This window comes from Bubalus kerabau, chromosome 2, assembly GCF_029407905.1.
Source record: "Bubalus kerabau isolate K-KA32 ecotype Philippines breed swamp buffalo chromosome 2, PCC_UOA_SB_1v2, whole genome shotgun sequence".
Taxonomy (NCBI): Eukaryota; Metazoa; Chordata; class Mammalia; order Artiodactyla; family Bovidae; genus Bubalus; species Bubalus kerabau.
In genome coordinates, this window is record NC_073625.1 from 35,091,942 (window position 1) to 35,107,463 (window position 15,522).

Sequence of the window (15,522 nt, forward strand, 5' to 3'; positions counted from 1 at the left end):
AATCGTGTCCAACTCTGAGAATGGACTGCAACATCCAGGCTTCCCTGTCTGTCACCAGCTCCTAGAGCTTACTCAAACTCATGTCCATAGAGTCGGTGATGCCATCCAACCATCTCAAATAACAAATAGTACTAGGTATAATTTGAGCACATCATGCTCAAAAAGTATCTTCCAGTTAGTTGGTTAGGTTAGTTTTTAACTTTGAGGGATAAAACCGTTACATATCTGTATTACAAAAGGAAAATAATTAAAAATTATAAATCTGTAACTAATTTCATGGCTAGGTGTAATAGCTGTGAAATATGTAAGAATAAATTTTATTTCTTCCTGTTCTTTTATTGCAGTAAGTGTAAAAATTTAACTTAGTGATAATGTAAAAAATATTTGACTTGTTTTTCCACAAAACATATATGGATTTCAGGAAAAAACAGTTGGAAGTTGAACATGTATTAATATTAATGAAATTTTTTAAAGTGTCAGAGTCAATCAGAGAATCAGAATAACTTGAGTTTAAATTATGATTTTTTTTCACATAGGAACATCATTGCTTGCTATATACCTTGTTACAGACTTCCCTGATGACTCAGTTGCAAAGAACCTGCCAGCATGCAGGAGACACAGGTTCGATCCCTGGGTCAGTAAGATACTGTGGAGAAGGGCATGGTAACCCAATCCAGTATTCTTGGCAAGGAAATCCCTGGATAGAGGAGCCTGGCGGGCTATAGTCCATAGTGTCAACTGAAGTGACTAAGCACACTTATCTTGCTATAAGAAGTTATTCAAAAGTCTCTAAGCTTCTTCCATGCCTCTCATTATTTTTTAAGGTAATTTAGTAAGTATCTATTTCTGCTTTATTGACTATGCCAAAGCCTTTGACTGTGTGGATCACAATAAACTGTGGAAAATTCTGAAAGAGATGGGAATACCAGACCACCTGATATGCCTCTTGAGAAATCTGTATGCAGGTCAGGAAGCAACAGTTAGAACTGAACATGAAACAACAGACTGGTTCCAAATAGGAAAAGGAGTATGTCAAGGCTGTATATTGTCACCCTGCTTATTTAACTTATATGCAGAGTACATCATGAGAAACGCTGGACTGGAAGAAACACAAGCTGGAATCAAGATTGCCGAGAGAACTATCAATAACCTCAGATATGCAGATGACACCACCCTTATGGCAGAAAGTGAAGAGGAACTCAAAAGCCTCTTGATGAAAGTGAAAGTGGAGAGTGAAAAAGTTGGCTTAAAGCTCAACATTCAGAAAACAAAGATCATGGCATCCGGTCCCATCACTTCATGGGAAATAGATGGGCAAACAGTGGAAACACTGTCAGACTTTATTTTTTTGGGTTCCAAAATCACTGCAGATGGTGACTGCAGCCATGAAATTAAAAGACACTAAATCCTTGGAAGGAAAGTTATGTCCAACCTAGATAGCATATTGAAAAGCAGAGACATTACTTTGCCAACAAAGGTCCGTCTAGTCAAGGCTGTAGTTTTTCCAGTGGTCATGTATGGATGTGAGAGTTGGACTGTGAAGAAGGCTGAGTGCCAAAGAATTGATGCTTTTGAACTGTGGTGTTGGAGAAGACTCTTGAGAGTCCCTTGGACTGCAAGGAGATCCAACCAGTCCATTCTGAAGGAGATCAGCCCTGGGGTTTCTTTGGAAGGAATGATGCTAAAGCTGAAACTCCAGTACTTTGGCCACCTCATGCAAAGAGTTGACTCATTGGAAAAGACTCTGATGCTGGGAGGGATTGGGGGCAGGAGGAAAAGAGGACGGCAGAGGATGAAATGGCTGGATGGCATCACTGACTCGATGGACTTGAGTCTGAGTGAACTCCGGGAGTTGGTGATGGACAGGGAGGCCTGGCGTGCTGTGATTCATGGGGTCTCAAAGAGTCAGACACGACTGAGCGACCGAACTGAACTGAACTGAGTAAGTGATTGACATAATAATTGGCAACATATACTTTGAGGACTTCCCAGGTGGTGCTAGTGGTAAAGAATCCACCTGCCAATGAAGGAGACACAAGAGATAAATGTTTGATCTCTGGGTTACGAAGAACTCTGAGTAGGAAGTGGCAACCCACTCCAATATTCTTGCCTGGGAAATCCCACGGACAGAGAAGCCTCGTGGGCTACAGTCCATAAGGTTGCAAAGACTGGAACACGACTGAGCCCAACAACAAAGAATTTATTCCCCTCCTTGAGTTAGCCTATAAGCAATAGTTTGAAGAGCACAATAGACCTCTTAGTGTTAAAAGATCATTTAAAACAATACTACTATATTTGAGACAGTAAAATACTCTTGAAATTTTCACTTTATTTAAATTAAAAACAGGAAATTCTGGGTAGGTAAAATAATCAGTACTGAAAAAAAAAAGCTTAAATAGTTTAACTTAAAACAAGGATCAATATTTTATAGGAGATGATATAAAAAATGGCTGTTATGTTTTATATCTGGAAATCTAAAATTATAAGGAAAAAAATTAATCTTTTTTAACAATAATTTGTTTACCTCAAATGGTAACTTAAAAATCATTCAAGTGGAGATGATTCACATAACCTCAAGATACAATTGCAATGAAATTATTACTGGAATATTTTAATTCATGTTTTACTTTCAATGTGAGCATAAAGGTTGCCATTTTTCAAAAAGGATCTTGAAAGCTTTGATCAATTTTTCCAAGTTTAGCTTAACTTTGATATGAATGTTATTGTCTTATAGGCATCATCCATTTTTTTTTCCTTTAATTGTTAACTGGTCTCACTCTGCTAGATAAATATTCATTGTCAATGGCTTAAAGTTCTTTTAACACCTTCTTTAGGACTTCTTTTGCCTTTAGGGACCTAAATTTTTTTTTAAATTAAATTCAAAATTTGTATTTGACATATGTTAATTATATTTTCCATTGCCATGAGAGAGAGAGTGGTAACTCTATTGGTATCAAGTGGTGTATGACTGCATTAGTCAAGACTTTCCAGGGAAATAGGACTGACATGATATCTATATCTGTCTGTCTATCTGTCTGTCTATCTAGAGAGGTTTATTGTAGGAATTGGCTAACATAATACTGAAGGGCAAGAAGCCACCCCATCAGCTGTGTTGAAGATGGAGAACAGTGAAAGTCAGTGGTATAATTCAATCTGAGAACCAGGACAGGTCCGCGGTATACATCCTAATCTGAGTCTGAAGGCCAGAAAACCTGGAATGCTGATGTCAGAGGCCAGGAAAGGATGCACATGCTATTTCAGAGAGAGAGCAAATTCCTCCCTTCTCTGCCTCTGTCGTATCCAGGCTCTCACCAGATTGGGTGATGTCCATTCTCATTGGGGAGATCATCTGCTCTAATCAGCCAGGGATTCAAGTGCTAATCTCCTCTGGAAAGATCCTTGCAGGCACACCGAGAGATAATGTTTTACCAGCTTTCTGGACAGCTTTTGGCCCAGTCAAGTTGACATGTAAAATTAGCCATCACCTTGATGTTTGAATATTGACTGATTTTACTAATTTATTAGTAGAAATGATTTGGTTAAGGCAATTCTTTTTTCTTACGTAAAATTTATAACTGAGGAGACCCAAATATTGTATAACAAGGGACACTTTTACTACTCAATTATAGCCAACACTACAAGTTATAACTTGTAGTATATACTTGTATATACTACAAGTTATAATGACAGACCTGCAAACACTGACGAGTTATTTCAGCTTTGATTTAAACTGCCCCGGGAACACTGAAGAATTAAAAATTCATGAAATTCTTATAAAAGTTAGATCTTTACCAACGTATACTTAATTTTATACTAGGATGAAAATCTTTATAATGAAATCTTAGACTTTAGCTTGTTTTGAATGCAAAAATGTATTTTACTTATTAAATAGTATTCAGCTCACTTGAAATTTTATTTTTACTTAAAGCGAGTACTCAAATAGGTAGCACTCTGATCAGTGGACAGTAAATAACTTCTTAAAACAAGGATGGACATTTCACTCATACAGAACCAAGAATGGAGAGCTTCTATTCCAATGCCAGTTTGATGTCATTTACTACCTCTGCCCTAAACTTTTTATGGTTTCCCATCTGCCTACCAAGATGTACCCCATCCTTACTCACACCCCACTGCTATCTAACCTCCTGTCCAGTTACTTCCCTCCTCTTTTATGACCCCCAGTTCAAGGAGTTTTCTTGTTACTCCCAAATATGCCTGCAAGCTCCTCCTACAGGGATGGAATTCCAGCAGCTTCCTCTGCCTAAAATATTCTTCCCACAAAATAGGCAGGTGTCTCACCTACTTCCTTCCATTTCTACAAAAGTAACACCTCACTGAGAACTTAGCTGCCCACCTTACTTAAGAATGCAAAAGCTACCCCTTTACTTCATCTTTTGTTTTATTTTCCTCCACAGCACATGTCACTTTTAATATGCTTTTTGCTATATATCTCTTTTTTTCTCAGCAGTCTGTTTTGTGGAAACAACATATATATATATATATATATATATATATATATATATATATATAAAACGTACATACAGAGTATATTACAAGCTCTATAAGGGAGCAATTTCAACTCTTTGTTGACTAATTTATGCACAGCAGCTAGAATGGCACCTGAGACTTAATAAGTACTCAGCAAAGAAATAGGAACAAACTGATTGAATGAATCATATATTCATTGTTAGAATCACTTTAATTTTGAGTGTCTAAATTAATAGACATTGTCAGGAGTTTAAAAAAATATGGAAAATTGTGAGTGTTTTGTGTATTTGAAATAAAGAAGAACTGTAGATTTCATCTGAAGTGAATAGAATGGTTATTGTTCTGCTCTATCAGGAAATGAGTGCAATGGATTTGGTAATTGATGCCTAGAGGATCCTATCATGTCAGAAGTGTGTGTGGTTAGCATACAGAATAGACCATGATCAGAGCACACTGCTCCCAACATCAGACTTAGCCCTTCATCTTGTGATTTGCTGATCCAGGTCTGGGTTCCATCTCATGAACCAACCAAGGAAGCGGTGTTTATGTGCTCTGTTCATGTGCAGAGATATGTGTATATCAAATTAGTTGTTCTTTGATTTAAAGGATGAATGACTCAGTGCAGTGGCAAAGGCAGCCATTAGTTATTGCCTAGAGCACAGGAACCATCAGTACAGACTAAATAAGAAGTGTAGAAATTTTTTACTTCCTGAAAAAGACAAGGGTAGACATGTATGTCCAGTATAGGCTCTAGGTATTTCTTCTCTTAAAAAGTATTTAGCTCTGGCCATAGATATGTGTTGAATACACCCATACACATACACCCCCCTTTAGAATGTTTCGTGTGTATACATAATATGCAGTATGTAGGAAAATCAAATATAAAAGAATTTGAAAATTAAAACATAAAATTATATATGCAGTAGATGCATGGCCAAAGAACAATGCCTTTGCCTACACATTTAAACCTGATTATTGAATATTAGAAGAGACAGTGCCCTTTATAATTAAGTGAATTAAAAATCAATTTGCAACTGAGGGAAAACCTAAACAAGATATTTGCATAATTATTTAAGTCTGATTTTACACAAAGTGGGCAGGATAAATACTGGAAGGATACATTGAAATGTAGTTTAAAGCATGTAATTATAGCATAATTATCTGGGAAGCAGCAATAGCAGGGTGATAACTTGTTTGAAAATCTGAAATGGGCACATGGGGAAGACTGGTTGCCTCCAATCTGGGATATTCAGTTTCTCTCCCAACTATGGTGCTCATTAGGTGGATTCCTCCTTTGTTGGAGAATTTTAGTGTTGCCTCTTTTGGCAAAACTTCAAATTAGTTGTTGACAAACTTTGGGAGATGGTTAGGGATAGGCCTGCCATGCTGCAGCCCATGGGGTTGCAAAGAGTCAGACATGACTGGCAGACTGAACAACAACTCTTGGCTTAGTAGCAGTCTATAAAATAAGAATAATTTAACCCATTGTCTTTCTTAAAACTATCGCAGCACAAAGCATATGTGTATATATTATTGCCCTGAATCTGAGATATCTTGATTTCAATCCTTAAACCTGATCAAAATCTATTTCTTAAAAATACTACTGATATTAATAACTCATAACATTTATGAGGAATAAGGGACGATTAAAGTTTACTTATACACTTAAATATTTAGAAAGTACTTGGTGATTCTAAGTATTCAAACATGTTACATATTTTTATTCTTTTGAACATTTATAGTTCTATTTTTATTGTCTCTTACCTACTCTATTTCTTATACATACGTGTATTGTATCAGTCAGTTCAGTTCAGTCACTCAGTCGTGTCCAACTCTTGGCGACCCCATGAATCGCAGCACGCCAGGCTTCCCTGTCCATCACCAACTCCCGGAGTTCACTCAGACTCACGTCCATCGAGTCAGTGATGCCATCCAGCCATTTCATCCTCTGTCGTCCCCTTCTCCTCCTGCCCCCAATCCCTCCCAGCATCAGAGTCTTTTCTAATGAGTCAACTCTTCGCATGAGGTGGCCAAAGTACTGGGGTTTCAGCTTTAGCATCATTCCTTCCAAAGAAATCCCAGGGCTGATCTCCTTCAGAATGGACTGGTTGGATCTCCTTGCAGTCCAAGGGACTCTCAAGAGTCTTCTCCAACACCACAGTTCAAAAGCATCAATTCTTCGGCGCTCAGCCTTCTTCACAGTCCAACTCTCACATCCATACATGACCACGGGAAAAACCATAGCCTTGACTAGACGGACTTTGACCAACCTAGATAGCATATTCGAAAGCAGAGACATTACTTTGCCAACAAAGATCCGCGTATTGTATATGCTGATTTTATTGCCTACCAATCCCTGGGTTGGGAAGATCCTCTGGAAAAGGAAATGGCTACCAACTCCAGTATTCTTGCCTTGGAAATCCCATGGACAGAAGAGCCTGGCAGGCTATCGTCCATGAGGTGACAAAAGGGTTAGATATGACTTAGCAACTAAAACAACAACAAAATGGACATAAAACAATATTTTTATAACTATTAACAATTTGGCTTATACAGATATTGACAGAGTAAATCCAGGTGACATGATTTGCACTAGTTTTCCTTTATTTGCTTCCCCAGATCTCTTTTCCATCTTCCTTTGCTCTACTCTGTCTTCAGTTGGCCTCTGGGTTATTTGGTAATGGTAGAATTAGCAGGCACTCCGAAGGTTAGGTGCTTGCATTCCCTTAGCTGAATGTCTCTAAAACAATGCCGACTCTGACCAGAATCTCTTTAGATTCTGTCCTTCTGAGTTCTGGCAATGCTATTTCTTCCTTTTATCTCTTTATTGCTAGAGATGCAAGCAACTTCAAACAGTTGATAGACTCTCAGAGCCACACCTCAACAACTCTTGTTTGATCCATTAATTCTTCCCACAATTGTGTATGTAGTCCCTTCGTTAATTTATCTTTATTTGAACTATGTGGGGTCAGTTCTGTTTTCTGTGGAATGCTGATTGATAGTTCTCTGTTCTAGAAGTAGCCTTCAAGATCTCATTTAGATTGAGCTAGCTTCCCTGGTAACTCAGACGGTAAAGAATCTACCTGCGGTGCAGGAGACCCAGGTTCAATCCCAATCAGGAAGATCCCATGGAGAAGGGAATGGCTACCCTTCCAGTATTCTTGCCTGGGAAATCCCATGGATAGAAGAGACTGGTGAGCTACAATCAGTGGGGTTGCAAAGAGTTGGACATTACTGGGTGACTAACACTTTCACTTTCACTAGGAAATACATAGATGGCACTGACACCTTGGCAGGCTTATAACTGCAGTTATTCAAGTTATCATGGGGTACAAGAGAAAGACTTTGGATGTCAAATCCCTGTTGTCCTGGATTGTAATTGAGGTTACAAATACTGTGAGTTAGACTAGCTGCCTCTGACTGCCATGGAGGGTTTTTTCAAACAATAATATCAACAACAAAGAGGGCTTTAAATTCCCAGCATAAGTGCTAAGTGGAACAGACAACTTCTACAGAGGTCTTGAAAATAATTCTTATTGTTTCTTATATTTGCAGGGTAGACAATAGTGAAGATCAGGTCTAAGATATAACTTGGTGATTGTAACATAACAAAGCCAACTAAATTCAGGATTTCACAAGTGAGTGAGCGAAGTCGCTCAGTTGTGTCTGACTCTTTGTGAGCCCGTGGACTGTAACCTACCAGGCTCCTCCGTCCATGGGAGTCTCCAGGCAAGAATACTGGAGTGGGTTGCCATTTCCTTCTCTAGGGGATCTTCCCAACCCAGGGATTGAACCCGGGTCTCCCGCCTTGCAGGCAGACGCTTTAACCTCTGAGCCACCAGGAACCTTAAAGTTAAGGCACTGATTGGGGAAATGTGGAACCTTGAGATTTGTAAAAAGAATATTTGGACAGATAGACAAAACAAAGAATCTTGAATAACCCCAAACCCCTGAATGTTTCTTGTCAAAGATATCTAACTATTAAACTTTGCAATAACTTCACAGGGGGCAAGTACCACCCACCCCCTTCTTATACCAGCCTTTCCCAGTTGAGCTTCATCAAAATGTTATAGAAAATTTTTCCTATAGCCATTTTCTAAATTTCCCCAAGAATTGTATGTAACTAGTATCATTCTTCATACATTGGAGAAGGAAATGGCAACCCACTCCAGTGTTCTTGCCTGGAGAATCCCAGGGATGGGGGAGCCTGGTGGGGTACCGTCTATGGGGTCGCACAGAGTCGGACACGACTGAAGCGACTTAGCAGCAGCAGCAGCAGCAGCAGCAGTATCATTCTGGATTGATAAACAATAAATAAAGTCATTATGTACAACAAATTCCTTTGGTTATTGAAACAATTTTCTCAGAGAATCCCCAGATGTGAAGGATTGGGTTTTGATCCTAATAAGTGTTAAATAATAGCCCAGAGGAGAAATTCAAGGTCTTTTCTGGGAGGAAATATTATATATGCAAAGGAACTGGAAGACAATGTTTCTTTGAATAAGCGAGAACTAGGGAGCATTTGTAAGAATGAATTCAAAATTTAGTTTAAAAAATTTGCAATGTAAGGTTGGATTGGGTCAGATTTACTGATACAGTGCATTCATTCCGGATTTTCAGTATAATTTTTTAGCTCTAACTTGGATATATAACATTTCTTTTTTTTTGAGATTTACTTGAATATTAGACTTCATAGTCTACTTTCAATAAGATCCAGATTCTAGAATTCTCTTGGAATAATATAAAGAATAATGTAGAGTAAGGAATAAGTTTAAGGAAATTATAATGTTGGGGTAAATCTATTATGTGCAACCTTCTCACATCCTACAAGCTGTGATGTTTAAGAATGGCACTGAATACTGTATTTATCATGGTATTCATATGTGTGTGTAGTAAGTCAACTACAAACACATTGGTTCCACTCTGAGAGCAGGTTTCTAAGTTCAGTTTGTTCCTAAGTCTGACATACTTAGGTACCTAATTAACACACTCAGCTATATAGTACTGTACTATAATAGGTATACTTTTCACACAAATAATACATTAAAAAAGAGCACAAAATAAAACCTTTTAAATCTCATAGTATAGTACCTTGAAAAGTACATCAGTGCTATACAACAGCTGGTATCCCGCGAACAAACAAGAAGAGTTACTAACTGGGACACAGAGGGCAAACTGCAATTTAACTCATGACTGAAAGCACATTTGTGTCTTTGAAAGTTCACACCTGGAAGGGTATATATATACTTGTTTTGTTTCACTCACCCAAATAGACTCCTCTACTGCTCCTGTTTTCATTGGGATTCAGTAACACCATTTCCTTCTCTTGTTCCTTAAGCCTAAGAAGTCATTACAGCATCCTGCTCTGTGTGTGTGGTCTGGATGTCCCACTATTCTTTGACCCTTAGTTGTAATCTTGCCCCAAATGTGTAAACAATCCCTTCATTAGCATCTCTTTTGAACTATCTGAACTGAATTTATGTACACATGGAGACTCTTCATTTTTCATTTCTTTTTTTTTTTTTTTTAATTTTCAAAGTGTTCTGTGTCAGATTACTAACACAATCATGCTTTGGGTCTTTCATAAATTTTTAGTGTAAGGAGTTTTCTTGGAATTAATCTCTCTGTTTGCAGAGATATATAAATTCCTTTGTGAACTAATTGAAATTCCTCTAAGTAACATGTACCAACCATTATATTCACTATCATAAAACTTATACAGTAAGAGCTGAATTAGTTTAATTTGTTAATTTTCCATTTTCAAATTGGACCATTGATTTGTCAATTTCGGGTATAGAGTAATAAATTTAGGATGTAAAGTTTATAATACCATTTCATAAATAATTAAAATATTAAACTAAACATGCTGAGGACATGAACTATGTGTATATATTTTGTTATAAACCTATATTCTCTTCATTGAATAATAATTATATTTAGAGAAGCACATGATTTCAAATCGTGGTTGCTCCTTGAATCTGTAAGATCACAAGAATACATAAAAATACACTGCAGAGGCATAACTTTTTTATTGCCATATGTTTTAAAATAATTACAAGAACATAAAATACATCTGGGAACTTGTCTCAATTAGAAGTCTTGCTCCTCAGGGAAACATGATAATTTAGAAAGCAGGAGTTTCTTATAAACTGAAAAGATTCACACGATTTATTGATGTCCGTTATTTCACGAGTAAAGAAAATAGATCTTTAGTATCTCTAACTGAATGGGGACTGATAGATTTCCAGGACAAAAATAATAGTCATTTTAAAGAATTATGATCATGACCAGGTTTTAGTGATAAAAACCAGAATGATTAGATCACTACCTGTAACATAACCAAGAGTATACTGAAGTCCAGACTATGCTTCCATGTCTGCTAAGTCTGTGTGCCTTCCAGGTCATTCTTCAAGTACCAAATCAAACAAGTAATTTTTCTCTAAATGTATGTACATACATACATGTATGTTTATCATTTCAGCAAGAGTTACTCCTACTGGAACTTGGCTGGCCTTATTATGTAAAGTAAGGAGAGCTAATGTGACCTGGGGGCAAAATGGCCCTATGTTTTTGTTTTTATGGACCAAAAATATCTTTCCTTGTAGAGACAAAAATTGTTTTTGTTGTTTAGTCACTAAGTTGTGTCAGACTCTTGTGATCCCATGGACCATGAGCCAGGCTCCTCTGTCCATGGGATTTCCCAGGCAAGAATATTGGAGTGAGTTGCCATTTCCTTCTCTGGGAGATCTTCCCAACCCAGGACTGAACTTTTGTCTCCTGCATTGCAGGTGGATTCTTTACTGCTGAGCCACTGTGAAAATTATAGAACCCTATATGAAGATTTCTAATTGCCACATTGAATACTCCTGGCTCTCTTAGAGTTTGTATTAAATGCAAAATGAAGGGCAAAAAGACCATCTTCCAGACAGCTTTAACAACTTGTCTCCATCTAGTTTCCCAAACAGAAAACCTCAAATATACTTTCGATGTGGATGATTCTGAACCATTTTGCTCATGTAAGTGTTATTCACAAAACCAGGTTTCCCTGTGCATTCTGTCTTCATCTGTCTGTTTTTAAATCTTTCTTCCCATCATCTCTGAGTCCAGTCAACACCTTTCCCAATTTGAACCATTTCATTAATCTCATAACTGACATCTCCTGTCAGGTAAAGCTTCCATATAATATACTTTCTGCTCTAGCAGAATATCTTTTCAAAATATGTGAATGGTTCCAACTTTAAAAACTCTCTAATTCCCTCCCAGTATCCCTAGGATTAAGAATAAAATCTTCATAGACCCAAAGTGCCTTTTCCATTCAAACACTTTAACCTTTCCTGCAGGAGTCAGTCCTCACTTTTACCCTCAAGCAGATGCACTTGTATCTTGCTTTAGAGACTTTACACAAATTGCTCCCTTAGTCTGCAGAACTCTACCTTATTTTTCAGTCTTAGCGTAAATGTCATTTCCTCCAGCAAGTTTCCCTGACCTTCAGCCTGGGATAAAATGTCTCAGTATAGGCTCATATAGCATCCTGAAATTTTTACATTTCACTTTCTGGGATCTTGTTTGATGTGCGTCTCCCTTCCCATTCTGTTCTGTGAGTACCATGGGCCTGTGAGGTTTCTTTATCACTGCGCCCCTTGCCTCAGTTTCATGCATGCATATAGAAGGTATTTCATTTCGTTTTTAATCAACAAAGTTTTCATCAGTTCCTCTTAGGGCTTCAGCATGAACTGGGATATAGTAAGTACTCAATTTTTGATGAAAATTAATGTAAGTAATAAGCTTTTGAGGAATACCTTTTTGCATATGTGAGAGACTGATTTTTGAATAAAATACCTAATGGGGTTTTCCATGTCCTGTATATACACTCTTCAAAATATTTAAATATTTTATTATTTATTGTATGTCTAGGCTATTTTGCTCTTTGCTAGTAAGCTCAGATATGTTTATCATTCAGAATTAATAGCTCTTCTTAGTCAAGTTTTTAAGCAAAAATATATTTCCTTTTTTCCTTCCCTCTATCAATTTAATTACTACTCAGTTTTTGTTTTTCTTTTAATGGATCTTTGAATCTGTGTCTTTTATTGTCCTCAGTTTCAGATTCTTTTTGGAATTAAGCACAATACAAATAGTACACTGAGAACAGTTGAAAACCTATTTTGGTGTTAAACAATTCTTCCAGCGGTCATCACTCATATTGTACAGTCTTCTTTGGAAATGATCCCTTAACCTAACAATTGAAATAAAATAATTTCTCAGATTTTTCAGTATTCTCAAAATTTACAAAAATAGTGGATTCAGGTATGTATGCTTGCTGAATATATTTCTGTAAAACAATGCATACTACAAAGTCACACGCTAACAATTCAAAACTTTTCAAAATAAAGTTGTTGCTGTTTAGTTGCTCAGTTGTGTCTGACTCTTTGCAGCCCCATGAACTGTAGCCAGCCAGGCTCCTCTGTCCATGGGATTTCCCAGGCAAGGATACTGGAGTGGGTTCCTATTTCCTTCTCCAGGGGATCTTCCAGGCCCAGGGATCAAACCTGTGTCTCCTGCTTGGCAGGTGGATTCTTTTACCACTGAGCCACCAGGGAAGCCCAGAATAAAGTTAGAGCCTGTATAATCAGAAAGAACCGAGATGATAGCTTTGCTAACAATAATGCTTGTGTGTGTGGTCAGTTGTATCTAACTCTTTTTGATCCCATGGACTAGGGCTATTCAAATGACAGGTACATTTCTGATAAATGAATTAAACAATCATTACATAATTTAACTTTAGAAATAATATGAAAGTAATTTGATGGAAGAGGAGATAAGGAAGGGTTGAAGATACTGCTTCTGGAAAAAAAGAATATTTGCAAAGATTAGTGAGAACTCTCCAGTAAATTTTTTCCAATATGGATCACTGGGCTGTACTGAGACAAAGGGAGAATTCTGAGCAAAATGGCACCATATATAGCACTTGGTCCTCAGACAGCATGATGAGTTTAGTTCTGTTAGGATTCATGGTGAAATCTGCTGTACCAGTAACAAACAAGCAACTATATAATAGAAATTTTAATATTAGGGGCTGGGGAAAATTGTGTTATTCAACCAACCTCCATGTTAAACAGGTATCATTTCCTTATTTACCAAGCTCTCATTTTCATGAGTTTGAAGCCTTTATTTTCATTACCGAGTCATGTTTTAAGACAGGCAGTACAGACTGCATTTGATCTTTACTCTAGAGGAAGGGATGAATATGAAAATAGTTCCAAGCAGTGCTTCTCAAACTATGATATTCATACAAATTACCTGGAGATCTTGTTAAAAAGCTAATTCAGATTCAAATTCAGTTTGTCTGGGAGGGGCTTCATATTATACATCAAGATAATGCATACGCTGTTAGTTCACAGAGCAGACCTCCACTAGCAAGAGTCTAGATGAGCTCTGCTCAGTAGAAATGTGAGCCATGTATGTAATTTTAGACTTTTCAGTAGCCACATTAAAATAAAAATAAATAGGTAAAATTTATTTTTTACCTATTTTAGGTAAAAATATTTTACCTATTTACAATATATTTTATTTAACCTAATATACCCAAAACAGTATAATTTCACCATGGAATCAATATAAAAATTTTAATGAGCTATTTTACATTCTCTTTTCATATAGCTGTTTAAATGTTGTATTTTCATCAGAAATACCTGATGTTATTTACATTTGAAAAAGTAGAGTAACATCTCCAGTTGTTCCGAATATACTTAAAATATTTCCAACTGACTTAGAGTATCAGAGTTTAAAATTAAATTTTAATTAATTAAAATTAAAAGAAAGTAAACATCTGGCACCTAAATTGTCACATTTCAATGCTAAGCCGCCGCACACAGCTAGTACTTGCTATGTGGGTCAGCACAGAAACATAGACTATTTTAACTAGATTTAAATATTTTAAACAGAATATTTAATGGAAATTTACAGCAAGCTTCAGAAAACAACATACAATTTCTCCTTCAGTGAATATTGTTTGGAGTTTTAATACATGCCAACTATTTTGCTGAGTGTTTTAGCTAGATAAAGTAAAGGGAGAAAACAATTTTAACAATATAAAATGCCTTATAAAGTATAAGAGCAGGAATTCAGCTGGATGTCAGTGGCTGAAACTTGGAAATGCAAAACCAAGAGAAAATATATTTGCATTTACTCTGTATCCATTTGGAAAGAACACATTTCTTCTCATTCCCTGCAGGACAACATCTGTCTCTCCTCTTCATCCACATCCTGTGTGAAGGATGCTTACCCCCAGCCTCCTCAGGTTACATACTGTGCTGGTTATTTCCTTCTTTCTCTTCAGTGCCAAGCCCACCCTTCTTTCTCTTTTCTGTGACCCGGGAGCCGCAGCCTGCACAGTGCCAGCATCAGACTCACTTGCTGGTAGCACTAGGTGTTTGTCTAGAATCTGCAGTGAGAGTGAAAGGCAGGCATCTGGGAGAAGGGTTTTCTTTTTTCTTTTTTTTTTCTTTAATTACCATATCCTGTTACTTTCAGTTTGATAGCAGAAGATAACACAGGCTCTTTCTAGCCCTGGAATGTTTCAGCATCCTCATCACCAGCTATGCTCTGAATGATTCTAGTACCAGCCAGATTATCCCTTCCTCTTTGGAAAAGCAGATGTGTCCTGCCCTCTTCAAAGGTCTGAGGTTCTTTGAGCTCTTTGATTCTGGTCACACCATCTCTTAATTTTGGCCTGTGAGTGGTAGCTTCAGGGTTAACTCAGTCCCACCGGTGGTGGTTCCTTCCTGGCTAGTGATACAAGAACTAACTCAGCTCCACTGGTGGTATGTTCTATGCAGTGGATGATATCTATGCTACCTCAAGGTGTTCCTTTTTGCTCTTTCATTTTTCTCATATCTGGATAATCAATCTGCCCTATTAAATCTCCTCTTTTTAAAAAACATTACATGGTTTCTATTTTCCTGATTCACACTGACTGGTATACTTGGAACAGAGAGAAAGTCACTGCAGTCCTTCAATTTAAATTCCAAGAAATAG